The sequence below is a fragment of the Sus scrofa genome, chromosome 1 (assembly GCF_000003025.6).
Source record: "Sus scrofa isolate TJ Tabasco breed Duroc chromosome 1, Sscrofa11.1, whole genome shotgun sequence".
Lineage (NCBI taxonomy): Eukaryota > Metazoa > Chordata > Mammalia > Artiodactyla > Suidae > Sus > Sus scrofa.
Window position 1 is genome coordinate 54,220,711 of NC_010443.5, and position 15,821 is coordinate 54,236,531.

Here is a 15,821-nt window from a genome sequence, read left to right on the forward strand (position 1 = left end):
TAATCTAGTAGAAATGGTAGTAACCTTGAAAGTGGAAAAATGGTAAAATAAATAACCCAGTCTTTTAAACTTAAAAGAGTAGAAAGATAGTTTCTTCCTACTATTTTGTGTGCTTGTTTTAATTTACTTAGCAGAGATCATATTCAGTCAGGTACTAGATCTGAAGTTTTCACATTTGATACAATGCTGATCTGGGTGATGACATTTTCATTTTGTGCTATGGAGAACTTATGTATCTGGAATAATGAACTGGGACTCTTTCAACCATAACTATAAAACAGACCCCTGTAAAGCAACCCCCTGACAAAGCAGTGGGGGTGCAAGAGCCATGCCCCTATTCACCTACATCACCATTCACCCAACACCTGCCTTCCCAGCTGCATTGTTCCTTAAACCGAGAGACTTCCTCTTAGCAGCATTTGATCAGCAGAGTGATCTGGATTGCCACCCTTTCCCTAGCTCCTCCCTCGTTTGTGTGAAGTCTAACTCCTACCCTAAATCCTTCTTCCTTCCATCCTCATAGTGGCTCTGCTTCCCTGACTGATCCTGGCAGACACAGAAGCTGAATATCCTTTCTCATCACACAGTGCCAACAACAAGCCCTCCTCTCCCTGAAGCGAAGAGATGCCTAAGTCCAAGTAGAGCAAAGCCTGTATTTTCATTAAGGCAAAAGAGAAAAGTGAATTTACAACTTTCAAATTATTACCATGCAAAAGAGTTTGAATCTGGGCTCAATAACATGGTTTCCCACTGGACCAGCCCTAAGTTACTAAGTAGCTATAGGTTTTAAGAAGGGAACAATGAAAGATAAAATTAGAAAAAGTAAATGGTATCCAACAGCTGATGAAGCTTATGAAATTGGAAAATATGAGGTCACAGAGGTCACCATGAAAGGAGCTTATGAGAAATGCATGTTTAGAGGAAATGTCACAGTGTTTTAATACTGAAGATCCCAAGGACCATGCATGGCAAAATATGACTAAAATAAAACTCAGAAAAATAACAGTCATTAGTCACGAAATGGAATGGAATGTCACTAAGCTAACAGTCTCTTGCAATTAAGAGTCACTGAAGGCAGAGATACTTAGAAAAAATGACCTTCATTGACAAATGTTCAATCTGCCAGCATTCCAAGTGGCAGTGCGAGCTTGCAAAGCTGTAGAGCCAGAATCAGCCTCAAAGACTCTCCATGCCTGTCTGAGACCACTGGTGTGAATTTCTCTGATCCTCATGAAGCCCCTCTGGGAACTAGACTCTTTCCATTCTTTCAGAGCAACAGGAAGGGAGCGCCTAACAATGGCACATCAGAGTGGCATCTCTGTTGTCAATGTCATATTTGGAACCTAACATCTTTCAGAGAAGCCAGCCAGCCTGGTGCCTGGGGAAGGATGGTAACCCAGCCAGGGAGAGAAATTAAATGGTTCTGAATTCCTCCACCAGTGACTCCCTCCAGGCATAAGTAGACTGTTTCTAGACCCTTGAGAAGCAGGCTTGGCATAACTTTAGCTCTCCATGTGCCCTTTCCTAAGATCCTTTCCTTTTTTTTTTAACAGCTGCACTTGCAGTACATGGAAGTTCCTGTGTCAGGGGTCAAATCAGAGCTTCAGCTGCAGCATATGCCATAGCCATGGCCACACCAGATCAGAGCCCCATCTGCAATCTACAACATAGCTTGCAGCAATGCCAGATCCTTAACCCACTGAGCAAGGCCAAGGATCGACTCCCACATTCTCAAAGAGACAATGTCAGGTCTTAACCCACTGGGCTACAACAGAAACTCCTCCTGAGATCCTTTCTTAGCACCATTCCCCCTACCCTGTCTCTGATCCTCAGCCCTAAGTTGGGGGTTGGAGCCAGGCAAGCAGCCAACAGTCCCCTTCCCAATCCCCAACTCCTCAACAGAACCCTCATCCCCTCAAGGTTTGGTTCAAGGTGATCACTTGCTGTTCTAATGATCCACCAATAACAACAGTCTGACAGTCTGATGGGAGGAGACAGCTTTCCTCCCCAGCCCCAGCCCTCTGCCCCAGTGTGATCAGCATTTGAGCATTTTCTTGCAATCCCTGCACTGTCTCAACAAAGGGCGCTGTTCTGAAGTTTAGTCCAATGGCAGAAGCTTCAGTCACTTCAGTTACCCTATAAAGGGCATTTTTAAAAAGTTAAGACTGAAATTAAAACAATAAACTTTACTGACCCTGTAGCCCACTTCTAAACCAATTCAATTCAATAAAAGAATATAATCCAATAGGCCCACCATGCCTGTGATTAGGGTCAGCACAGAATGAGAGTGTCCTACCCACATTATACACATCTCTGAAGGGCTGGGAGACCATGTGTCTTGTTTGCCTGACAAGTTCCTGTTGTCCAGGTGGGACTTGATGGCACCCCCTTCTACCCTCATATTCTCCCAGTTCACACAATTATCTTTATGGCCATTCTACTAAAGAGCCAACAGTTCTGGGATCCTCAGGGCTTTTCTCTATCCTTTGCTCTTTTACTTCTATCCCAAAACATCTTGAGAGGGTCTCATTCTGACACTGCCATTTGTCCCCATTAATAATCTCCCAGCACCCTGGATTCTGCCAGCCCTCAAGGTACCAAGGAGTGCCGTGTCCCCGGGGTCCTCCATGTGCCAAAGTCACACCGCATTCCTTGAAAAAGTGAAAAAAGTCTCTCTCCCTCTCCCTCTCTGCACACTGCATCTCTTGGGCCCCAGAGCAGCCATATCTGTGAGCTGAGCCCCCCAGAGTCTCTGACAACGGAACCTGCAGCCCTTCTCTATTAGGAGCCTCGAATTTGCCTCCTTGGAGTGAACCAGGGTTTGCAATACATCTCAACCAACTCTGCCTCTCCCCCACCTCCTGTTACCCCCTGCCCAGGCTCCTGCCCCACTAGCATACCAGCATGAATACCTCCTGATATAGACTGAATTGTCACACACAAACACACACACACACACACACAAATTGAAGCTCTAACCCATTGGTACCTGTGACTTGTGGCTTTATTTGGAAATAGGATCCTTGCAGATGCAATCCTTTTAGGATATGGTCATTAGGATGGGGTCTAGTCCAATACGACTGGTCTCCTTATAAGAAGAGGAAAACACCATGCGGAGACAGAGACACACAGGGAGGACGCCATGTGACGACAGAGCAGAGACTGCAGCGATGTGGCTAGAAGCCATGGAATGTCAAGGTCTGAGGGCCGGCACCAGGAGCAAGGAAGAGGCAAGGAAGGATTCTACCCGGAGACTCAGAGGGACCGAGGCTGCTGACACCTCAGTTTCGAACTTCCTGCCTCTAAACCTATGAAATAATAAATTTCTGTTGTTTAAAGTCACCAACGTTATGGTAATTTGTTACAACAACCCTAGGAGACTACAATACCCACTTCAGCGGAAGCCAGGGCCCCCACCACACCTGTTTTGAGACTGTATAAATGCACCCTCATCTCCTTATGCTTCATTTCCCTAACCTTGCATTTGCTCACCACAGAAAGTTAAGAGGCAAAGCAGAAAAGCTTGCTCATTCTAAGGAAGGGGAGGAGGCCAGGAGACAGACTCATTTTCTGTGATTTTTTCAAAATCCACCAACAAATTGATGTTCAGCAGCCTCCTTATTCTAGGAGATAAAAAGGCTTCCATCCTCTGTTACAAGATAAATGACACTCAGGACACCAGTGAGTTTAGGTAAAGGGGTGGGGTGGGGCGGGAAGAGATGTGGAGAGGGAATTGCCCCTTCCGACACCTCTGCAGTGAAGCACTCAAATATCATCTTGATATGGAATCCAGATCAGCTGGGAGGTCTCATCCTTCTCCCGACGTGTTTGCAGAGAAACACACATCTTCCTTTCCACGCCGAGGTCACCGGCAGGGTGCTCTGGCAGAGCCGTGTGGAGAACGTGTACAGCACCTGCCTGCATATGTTTGGCCCAGTGCCCTCTTCTTGCTTCCCCTCTGATCAGAAGCACATTTATCTGCAACGTTTTTTAAGTCAGAAAAATAAAGCATCTCTCCAGACTGTTTTGATTTTTTAAAACTCATTCCAGCCCATGCACACTAGTTTGGCTGACTTTCGATTATGACATCCTATTGCATTTATTTTGATTTGGTAGAACACAAAGAGAAATCACCTAAGAATACCTATTGCTACAAGAAGGAGCTCTTCTCTCATTTCTCCTCACTACCTTTTCTTTGCAGCTTTTCCCTTTCCTCTCTCAGGTTCAGCCATTCCCCTAATCTGATTATTCTCCCTCCCTGATTCACTCAATTTTTGCCTTTTCCTCCCCACCTCTCATCCTGCCATAACAACCACAATAGCCAGCCCAAGGCAAATCATGAAGTAAGAAGACATGTTCCTCAAACATTTTATGCACCATTTCTCCCCTCAGCTCAACACTGCCGAGTATCCATTGGTACTGGGTATCTTTCTGTGTCTTGGTTTCCCTATTTATACCAAAAGACTTGTTCTTTTCATTTTTAAACTAAAGAAAATAATGCCATCTTTGAGGGAGTTGTTGCAAGGATTAAAATGTACAAGAGTCTAAAAGTGTGGATACTCCCTAAGTTTTACCAGCCTCCTGTGTCCCAGCCTTCCTCAGGCTCTGCTTCCTCCCTATTCTCCATCCCAGGTCCTGATACTGGCCATTGAGCTATAGTGCAAAGGTGGAATCTAAAATATGGCACACACGGAGTTCCTGATGTGGCTCAGTAGTAACAAACCCAGCTAGCATCCATGAGGACGCGGGTCCAATCCCTCACCTTGCTCAATGGGTTATGGATTCAGCGTTGCTGTGAGCTGTGGTGGGGGTCGTAGGCTCGGCCTGGATCCTGTGTTGTTGTGGCTGTGGTGTAGGCTGGCAACTGCAGCTCTGATTTGACTCCTAGCCTGGGAGCTTCCACAGGCCATGGACGCGGCCCTAAATAAATAAATAATAAAGCAATGTACATACCTTAGTTTAAAAAATAAAATAACATAAAATAAAACATGGCACACATGAACCTATCTACAAAACAGAGAAAGACAAACGTGGAGAACACACTTGTGGTCAAGGAGGCAGGTAGACGGAGTAGGATAGACTGGGAATTTGGGGTTAGTAGATGCAAACTATTACATTTAGAATGGATAGATGAAAAGGTCCTACTGTATGGTGCAGGGAACTATATCCAACCTCCTAGGATAGACCACGATGGAAAATAATATTTTAAAGAAAGAGTGTGTGTGTGTGTGTGTGTGTGTGTGTGTGTGTGTGTGTGTGTGTGTGGTGTGTGTGTATGACTGAGTCACTGTGCTATATAGCAGAAATTTGCAAAACACTGTAAACCAATTATAAGTTAAATTTTTTTTTAAATAAATCCAAAAAGAGTTTGTTTCCTTACTTTCAATTGATGAAGAAGTTGGTCAAGGTATCTTAGCCTTGGGGAGAAGGATCAGAAAAAGTGAGGTACCTCTTCTGCCCAGGGAAAATGCCAGCCCAGATGACTCCACTCCATCATTCTCTATCCTGCTTCCTTCAGGTTGAATTGCCTTCTTATGAAAGAGAGAGAAAAGAGACAGAAAAACAAAGATAGGTGCACAGAAGATTACAGTCCAGTTGTCCATAAGTCTACTAGCTACTCTGACCTTGTTCCCTGCACCCCATCCCTAGAACACAGAGGTTAAAGACGTGCTTCTCTGCTGACTTCACTCAAACACATCCTAAGTTAAGCTCCAGAAAGAAATAGGTGAGAACTTCTGGTCAAGTTCAATCCTCCCTACTGGAGGAATAAAGGATTCCATAAATGTTTTAACTCAATAGTTACCAAAGCTTCTCTGCTTTGAACAGACCTGTGTACCCCAGATGTCATCTGAGGCTGTCCCAACCCTCAAGAGCCTTTACTGATTTATTTTTTATTGATTGATGGATTTGATTGTTATTGGCTGATTGATTGATTGATTGACCTGGGCAATCAATTTCATAGCCTGTGACAGTTCAGCCCCTCCCATGGGTTCCAAAACTCCCTTAGGGTTGGTTTTCATGAGGTCTCTTCCAATTCAATTCAATTTCTACACCCTCAGTGTTGAGAAAATTGTCTCTGTTTCACTCCACACTAGCTCAGTCAGAAACTAAGCCTCTTCTCCGGTTTACACAAAGAAATCTGTTTGTGCAAAATGGTGTCCAAGTTAAGCGATGTCAGTGGTCGATGGGAGGGCCCCATCATGTACTGCATAGCACCCCACCATCCCACAGCCTTTTCCCTCCTTCCTCTCCAACTTCTCAGCAGCCCACAGATTTCTCTTTCGGTCTCACCCAGAGGAGCTCCACTCTCTTCTCTCAAGCTTGACACCAGCCAATGCCAGGGTCCCCAAAGAGTGAACCTCTGCCCAAGAGAAATGACTGCTGAGAACTGCTAGGAAAACAAGTGTCTTCTAATCACGGGCACGGGACAGTTCAGCAGAGGAGACTTTGTGTAAGGAAAGAGGAAAATCAAGAGCTTTAGCAGCCAGAGCTGAAAGCCATGCATTCGTCACATACGCCGGCCCAGAGTGTGACAGGAATTCAGTGGAGAAAACGTACCCCAAGACTGGGAAAGAGAAAGGCAGAAAGGAAAGCTGTGATCCAGTGACTATTAAAGGCTGGCTCAGAGAATTCAAGCAAGACATCAGCCACCTCTCTGCTCTGTTTCCTTATCTGCAAAATGTTATACCCAGGACTGATGGAGTCCTCATTCTTACTTCCTCGATAAAGATACCAAGGATGAAACAAACTAAATAACTCTCCAAAGCAGAGGTATTTTATGATACGTGTTTGGTTATTTTGAAAGGGACATCAGCTTTTTTAACCACACTAGAGCACTAACTGAGGTATCAAATAGAACACCAGAGTGAATGTCAGGGTAATTTGGCTGGATCACTGGTCATCCTAGTGGTGTCCAAACGTATTCAGCTGGTCAAGCTGGCTTCACATGGGAAGGAATGATGGACATCTCTGCAGGTAGAAGAGAGCAGTTCCTGGAGTTCCCATTGTGGCTAAGGAGGTTACGAACCCAACTAGTATCCATAAGGACTAGGGTTTGATCCCTGGCCTTGCCCAGTGGGTTAAGGATCCAGCATTGCTGTGAGCTGTGGTGTCGGTCGCAGACACGGCTCAGATCTAGTGTTGCTGTGGCTGTGGTGTAAGCCAGTGGCTGCAGCTCTAACTTAACCCCTAGCCCAGGAACTTCCATATGCTATGGGTGCAGCCCTAAAAAGAAAAAAAAAAAAAGGGAAAAAGAAAAGAAAAGAAAAGAAAAGAAAAAGAAGAGGGAAGTTCCTTGGTTGTGAGCATGTAACTAGCTGTGTTTTCTTATAAGAACTTTCCAGCGTGCTTTCACCCTCTGTTAAGGAAAGAATGTACACATTTACCTTGGAGGAGAGGATGTGCCTAAGTTGTTAAGTCCTATAGCTGTCTCCCCTGCCACTTCCCTTTTCTAATAAAGCCTCTACTGTTTCCAGTGTGGTTAAGAGAAGCCAGTGAATGTAGGGGTAATAACACAGTTACACTGTGTGCTAATGGTGACTTGGCTTGACTGGATGGGCTACGGTTGGGGGTGGGGGGCAGGGGGCTGCCTAACACACGTTTCATTATCACCTCTACAATTCTGGCTTTGGCTAAACATTTACAAAGTATTAAAGGATCAAATCTGTGAATATTTCTGCTGTTTTGGATTAACAGCCTGTTTTACATTAATACAAATCAAAGGAACGAAATCAAAAAACAACTTAGAGGAGTTCCCAGGGGGCCTAGCTGGTTAAGGATCCAGCGTTGTCACTACTGTGGCTTGGGTCACTGCTATGGCTCAGGTTCGATCCTGCCTTGGGAACTTCTACATGCCACAGGCATGGCTAAAAAATATATATACTTAGGATTTGCAAAATAATAATAATAAAATAAAGGAGAATACACATCATGTTGATGTGGAGTCTAAAGAAAGCAGAAAGTCTCTGTCCTGGATACTTTCAAGTCTCTAGTTTCTGTGGGGAATGAAATATTTAGGTTTCCGTTTATTCGTTGGTAATGAATGATAAGATGATAAAGCATAGGTTCAGCAAAGATCCTCATCCACATGTGTGTAAACAAAATGTCAATCAAGAGACTCATGATGCACAAGTAGAACACAACACCTGGAATTTAAAGCATCCTTCTCAGGTGTCTAAGCCCTTTCAAAAGGGGGAGGGGAGGAGGTAAAAAGTGACTTCTGGACCTCCTACAATTAGCTTTTTGATATGTGAATTTTCATAGTAAATGCTTACTCAATTAAAGTGGGGCCTCACAAGGGGGGAAAAAACAGGAAGAAAGAGAATTCCAAATGTCAGTTTCAAATGACTGATGATTATTCTTCATTTTTAATATATCCTACAGCATGTACACATACATGCCACCAATAACCTAGAACTGACTTTACAAACAAACAAAAAGAAAACATTAAGACCAGTGCTTGGAACTGTACTTTAGAAGAAAGGCTGTCAAGTGAGAGATCTTTCTCCATCGACAATAACATAAGCTATGTCTGAGAAGACCCACAGAAAAGTCCAGACCAACTCAGCTCCAGAGCCTCCTACAGCAACCCTGTCCGAATTATTCAAGCTGGACAAACACACCCCAGGTCCTGCCAACTGCAACCAGGACTGCAGCGATGGAGTTGAAGGGTGCCAAGGAAGAAGGTAAAGGGGAACATACAGCTTGTTGCCAGCTTCTGGACAGAGGTTGCCAAGACAATTACCATCCTGCTGGAGATTTGGGTGATTTGATGGCAAAATACACAACCTGCACACTCTTAAAGGGCTCTGTTATCAAAGCCAGAGCAACTCCTGGTTGTTAGTAACATACTTGCCCTCGGGTCAATCACAAAGGCAGATCCTGCTTTTAAAAGCGGATTGCCCTTAGACCTAATGATGGTCATTCTCTAAGTCTCTTTAGAGGCATCAATAAACTTCTGTAAAAATCAGAGAGTAAACATTTTAGTCTTTACAGGCCATACAGCCTCTATCACAACTATTTAACTCTGCTGTTGTAGCCTGAAAGCAGCCACAAATTACATATAGTAACTGATCATAGTGACGTTTCAATAAACCTTTATTGACAAACATTGACATTGGCCAAATACGACTCAAAGGCTGTAGTTTGCTGAGGCTTGCTTTAGAGAATCAACGTGTAGCTCCAACATGCCTCTGGGATGGCCAATCATAGTTCATAGTGGACGTGACTAGAGATGGACTTCTGTGTCAGCATCATGCTCAGACGCTCACTCATATAAACTCTCAACATAACAGCCAGGGAGATTCAAGGGAGCTGCAAATTCTCTGAAACTCTTCTGGTGGAAGAAGTAAGATGGTTACCCTCACTTCTTTAATCAGAATTGTCTCTGTGATGGCTTGACCAATAGAATACAGCAGAAGGGTGTGTATGCTATACCAGTTTCCAAACTGACAGCTTCTCATTCCTGTTTGTTGGTTTCATTTGCCAGTGCAATCCAGCTGCCGTGCTGGGAGGAAGTCCAAGCAGGCCCATAGAGAGGTCCACAGGGAGAGGAATCGAGGCCAACACCTCCAGTCTGGCCTCCAGCCTAGCCCCTAAAGCATCCTCACAAGATCCTCCACGTATCCTGTTGTCTGCTGTTCAGACACAGAGGGTCAGTGGGATACTCTAAGGTCTTGGGAATGACAAAACCACCAGATGAAGGAGCCTAGCTTCCTGAAGAACTCTCCCAACTGTACCCCAACCCCCAACTCATTGCCATTACTCTGCCCTGGAGTGTGGCAAACCTTTACTTATTGAGCCACTGGGATTTTTAAAGTTGCTACATACTCCATACAGCTGGCATATCCTCAAAAGAAGGGCACAAGAAAGGTACACCACTCTGGACAAGGAATATAGCAGGACATCGGATATTTCTAAAAAGGAATCACTGGGGCTCTATAATTGACCCACACTGTGAATCAGAGCTCTCTGCATTCTACAACCTAAATGAGGCATGTGGGTTGTTTATCCAGTGAAACCTACTCAGTAGTTTATATGGAGCTGATCAGATGCTGTTGAATGATGGGGCTCTTTCCACAGGTGATCTTTTGGAAGCAAGAGAGACAGGCAGTGGTCTCCGAGCCGTGACTGAGAGCCCTTGAAAGCTTCCCCGCTACCCCTCACACACACAGTGTCTGAAATAGCTAATTACCTCTTTGGTTAAAGAAATGTAATGTTCCAGGATATATGGAAAAACTATCTGAAGGAACTTAGACTTTAGACCTAGGGTCAGAAAACTACGGCCCCAGGGCCAAATCCAGCTTGTCGCCCATTTTTGTATGGTCCTCATGCTGATAACGGTTTTCACATGTGTTAATGGTTGCAAGAGAAATATTCTATGTCAAGTGAAAATTGTATGAAATTCATATTTCAGTGTCTCATGAATAATGGTTTCTTGAAACACAGCTACATGCACTGTCTATGGCTACCTTCTCACAACAAGAGCAAAGTCAAGTAGTTGTGATAGAAACTCCAAACCTACAAAGCCTAAAATACGTACTATCAGGCCCTTCAAAGACAAAGTTTGTGGGCCCTTCCTTTGGACCACTGTGGCCCCTGAACTCTTTATCCTGAATCACTTTACTAGGTTCGCCCCTGTCCTATCCAGCTCTGAGGAAAAAGTATGTTGTTTAATAAGGAAGCCAGAGGTGGAATGTAGGAGGAAATCAAAGAGCCCAGGCAGTGAGTGACAGGGGAGGGTCTCCGGGTCTCAGGATGCATCACCAAGCACCTGGGAGAAGGATTCCAGCCCAAAGAAGTGGTCAGTGAACTAAGGGGAGGGGAAAAGGTAGAAGACAAAAATTAAAATGTTCCTTGAGATAGTCCCAACTCCAACCTGTAAACATATCCAGTGGTTTTAATGCTTGATTAAAGTGAAACAAACTGATCAAAAGTCATGTTTAACGTATTTTTTGAGTTTTGGGAGTTCCCGTTGTGGCTCAGTGGTTTAAAAACCCAACTAGTACCCATGAGGATGCAGGTTCAATCCCTGGCCTTGATCTGTGGGTTAAGGATCCAGCATTGCTGCAAGCTGCAGTGTAGGTTGAAGATGCGGCTTGGATCTGGCATGGCTGTGGTTGTGGTGTAGGCTGGCAGCTGCAGCTCCAGTTTGACCCCTAGGAACATCTATATGCCACAGGTGTGGCTCCAAAAAGAACCCCCCCCAAAAAAGAAGAGTTTTTAAAAAAGAAATCCAAAGAGCACATTATCTCGTTGCAACACATCGTCCAGTTTGTGAAAATTCTTAATTCAATGCTAATAGAACCTGTCCCCAGAGCTGCTCCCCCAATGATGTGACCACTGGTCCTGTCCATCCTTTTCACCTGCTGCTTCATGGGGAGCTGGGGTCTCATCCTGGACCTCCATGGAGTAGAAACAACAGAAAAAAACCATGGAAATTTTAAAGGATTCTCCCTTCAGGCCAGCTCTGAAGCCACATCCTCCAAGACCTCCTTGAATTTGGCTTTGACACTGCCCAGGAGAGCCGGTAAGGGATTAGCAAAAATAGAAATCTTTGTTCGTGATCTGATCTCCAATCTGACATCAGCCCAGAGTTACAGCTTGGACAGTTGGCAAAGTTGGCACTTGGACTCAAGTAGATTAACTTGTAGGAGATTTGTTCTCAGTAATCTTTATTTTCAAATGGTTGGGAAAAGCTTCAAAGTAACAACCACAATTCATGAACTTTTTCTAAAAAATCATATGGATTTGGCATCTGCGTGGATTTCAACTGCAAATGGAGTCAAGGAAAGAAGGCTTTAAATAAAACCTGCCCCCATTTCTACCTTCTTCCACTGTTTCCATGTTCTTTCATACACTTCCCCCACCCAAACTTCTCACTCCCTCCCTCCTCCTTTCAAAATTCCCCAGATCCACAATTCTTTCTCCAAGGCACTCAGTAACTAGCCCCTCCTAAGATACCTTGAGAAGATCACAAAGAGCCTGATTTTATTAAAATAAACAATTAACAATCCTTTCAAGACCATCACTGAACTTAATAAGGAGAATGAGAAGCAGTGAAACGCCCTATAAGATCATATAAATGCTGGTCCTAAGCATGATGAGGCAATCATCTAATATACAGAAACAAAGATGTAAACGATGGTAGCGAACAAAAACCTACCTAGGCTGTTAGGACTGGAAAGAAAGTAAGGCATAGTCTAGCTCAGCCAAGTCACTTCACAGATGGAGCAAGCAGAAGACCAGCTCCAGGCTGTCCCCAGCTCCCAGTCTAGTGTCACTTCTAATACGTTTTTCTTCCTCTAGCCTCCCAGGACTGTTATCTTTAGAACTAGCCAAGCATTTCACCTACTAATCATGAAAACTACCCTTATGAACCTTTATTGTTTCATGTAAAATTGCAGTAAAGATTCTCATGGAATACCACGGGGTGTTCCTTGGGGAAGCCAATCCACAAGCTATCACATCCTTCTGTGTATGTGTGACCCACCTTAACTACCTCAGTAAATCAGATTTTTAAAGAAAGCCTGTGAGAATCCCTTTAACAAAGCAAATAATAGGCTCACAATCTATCCAACTGATTGTTAATGACTGATGTTTACAACTGACTTTCCCAAGAAGATTTTCCTAAGTTTCAATCCAGCAAATAAGTGGCTCTACCATATAGGGAACAAGACAATTCAGTCTGTAGGGAACCAAGACTATGGGACTATAAGCTAAGACCATAACCTAAGATACATGCAAAGATACAGGATTAGCTCAACAAGCCAACTTATCATTCTGACTGCATTCTCAAAATATGGTTTGCATAAACTACAGCATATAAAAGGGTATGTACATTCAGCTGAAAGAATGAGAGTACACATGCTAGGAAAGGTCAAGGTAAAGAGATGGTTTGGATACTTTCACTGTAGCGTCACTGAACTCCACATGCCAGACTCTACCATTATACACTATGTACAATGCATATGAATTTTATTCCCATACCACTGATTAACAATAAATCAATGAAACCATAATATAATTCAAAGCATCACAGAGAACTTAGCTTGGCCCTAATCAGAAGCCAGTGTGGATTATTCCAGTTAATTGTGGTAGTGGAAATGGCACTTTACAAGTAATGTGGACCGAATGAAAAATGGGAACTATTAAAAGAATAATGCTACACCTATCCCCAAAATGTCTCCTAATAGGAAAGTAAATGACAAGGGCAGAGACATTGAATTGGGCTTTGAAAACGACAAACTGCAAGTGGCTGTAGGAGAAAGCAACTTGTCCAGTATGTGACTGTCCCCAGGGGCTTGGTAGCATAGGGCTGTCTCTGTGGTTTTCAAGGCAGACAGCACAACAACCTGAGGACCATCTTAAAATACACATGGTTAGATCCCAACCCAAATCAATCAAATATCTGAGTGAGTCTTGGCATCTTCTTTTTTTAAAAGCTCTGAGCATGCAGCCAGCACTGAGAACCACGGCATCTTCTCCCAACTGAGAGAAAAACAACATCAAGATAGCTAACAGGGTAACTTGGAGGCAGCAGCCCAGCAGCTATGAAAACTGCTTCTAGATTCTTCTCTGCTCTAACGACCAGCCTTTCCAGGGAAACATCCTGAGTCAGCACCATTCCCACTCCCAATCTATACACAAACTTCTTCCAGTCTGCAGTACCTTGTAAGATGTGCTAAGGAGACAACTACCCAGACAAGAAGAGAAAGTGCATGATACAGAATTGAGAGCCTTCAACGGTCAACAATTTTGCCTGCCCAATTATAACAAGCATACACTTTTGCTGGCCTAGTGTCTAGGGTGAGAAGCTATTTTAAATGTTCTTGGGTCGTTGGGATTCCTACAGGTGCTATGAAGGTTGATGGAATTTTCTTCTTGGAATAGTTCTAGAAGTTCTCATACGTCTGGAAGATCTATTTTCTTATAAGTTTTCCTTTCTACTGCTGAATTCAAAGCTGTATTCCTTAAATGTATAATATTTTCAGTCATTTAGACATGTTGAAGATCTGTTAACCATCAACAGATGTGTTGTATAATGGCTTCTTTGGACAAAATTAAAGCTATTCATCCCCCAAAGTCCCTCTAGCTGCTTCAAGGTATCTTGAGTCCAACGCATAGTTAATTTAGTGCTTGTTCCATTGCGGCTAATTAAAATATTCTTTCAGTGGTTCAGCATATTTTCCCATACAATTTACCCCCATGAGCTGGTCTACTTCTTTTCTTCCTTCCTTTTACTTCTGTGATTCACTCTAAGATTATGTTATTTGAAACCATGGTGCAAAGAACAACCATTAACCAACTCTAGCTGAAATGCAGTATTAATCCTTAATTTATTCTTCTGAGAAAAGTCATGCCCCGGCATCCTTTCATTCATTTTCCATAGAAAGCCATGCTTTCTGCCCAGTTTGCCTTAATGGGAGCTTCCCAAATGGAATTCCAGCCTGCTTTCCGACCCAGGCACCACAGGGATACAGGTGGAGGAGGAGAAGCTAAACTTGAATTGAGTCAGAAGCTTCTGGGTATTTCTTTCTCCAAATAATCTTGCAGCAAACCTATCTAATGAAAATCAGATCTCATTCAGAAGAGGGAAATTTGCTTTCCTGGATAAAACATAATTGGTCCCATAAGATCTATTACCCCAAGAAGTAAAGGTCCTGTCTACACAGCACTAAATGAAGTGGTCAATGAATTTAGCCAAAATCCCTAATAAAAAAATATATTCTCTTGGAATTCAAATCCTTTTAGGGAACATATTGGAGAGAATGACTCATATTTATTAATGGGTTTCAGGCACACTTGTTCCTTGATCAAATAAATACACTGTTAATCAACATATATTTGAATGCTTACTACGTGCTCAGTCAGAACTGTGCCAAGTCAGAAAGGAGACCTGGAAGATGCATAAGACTGATGCAAAATAGACAAGAGTTTTTCATGACTTCTGTTTTCAATTATAGGTTATGAAACAACATAACAAATCTGTTCTGAAATTTTGAAGTTTCTCTCTTTTGCTACCAAAAAAAATAAAAAAAATCAGTCACCTCAGTTTCAGCTATCAGAATCTAGCTTAATGAATGATACACAGTAGGTTGTAACAAATACATGTGGCATGATTAAACAAGAGAATGCATGAATAAGTATTTTTCTGTGTACACAAGAGTACTTTAAGCTTAGAGGTCATGGTAACAAAAACATTCTCTTAAGCACTAGTGTACCTTCTACTAGAAACTACCCAATCTTTGCCAAAATCCGTGTCGTTTCCTTCTTCCTTTCCCTGAGCACACAGCTAATCCCCATTTTGCAGGTCCCCCTTGCAGCAATGAGTTCTAGCCAATGAAGTCTGCGTGTAAGATGGATACGCCACTTCCAGGTCTCACTTCCATGCTCCTCCCCTTCTAGCTAACCGGGATGGGAGACCACCGCATGCTTGAAGGCCATGTGACCTAGTGATGGCAGCGCCTCTGTCAGACTGTACTCCTGAACGACAGCAAAGGCTTCCCAGGAAATACCAGCAGTATTATTCCACTTTTACAGGTGAGAAGACTGAGTCATGGAGAAATTAATCATAGATGATAAGAGGCAGCAAGCGATCTGAACCAGAACACATTTCTATCTTAACCATGATATCTTTCCTCAAAAACACTCAAAATGCTTACAGATGCTTCTGAATCATGGACCTCTAAATCTCTCCTGGGTGACCACTCCCACGACCTGGAATAAAAGGGATGATCTCTTGAGGTGTGCCATTCACAGGGTGCCTCCCCCCACCTCCTCCCTTACCTCTCAGAGGTACGATCACCCCTCTGAGTGCACAT

The 15,821-nt window shown here is 43.4% G+C and overlaps 1 long non-coding RNA gene across 8 annotated transcripts in view; it reads right to left on the minus strand.

The window, feature by feature from the left end:
* Positions 1-15,821, minus strand: part of LOC102157437 — a 385,071-nt gene that overhangs the window by 204,782 nt on the left and 164,468 nt on the right. For 6 of the 8 annotated variants that reach the window (XR_002343406.1, XR_002343403.1, XR_002343413.1 and 3 more), the window contains exon 3: positions 5,381-5,531. The exons of 1 other annotated variant lie outside the window; for it this stretch is intronic. This is a non-coding gene — a long non-coding RNA (uncharacterized LOC102157437). The remainder of the gene's footprint in view (positions 1-5,380; positions 5,532-15,821) is intronic. One more of the 8 variants, XR_002343402.1, reaches the window with a different exon arrangement.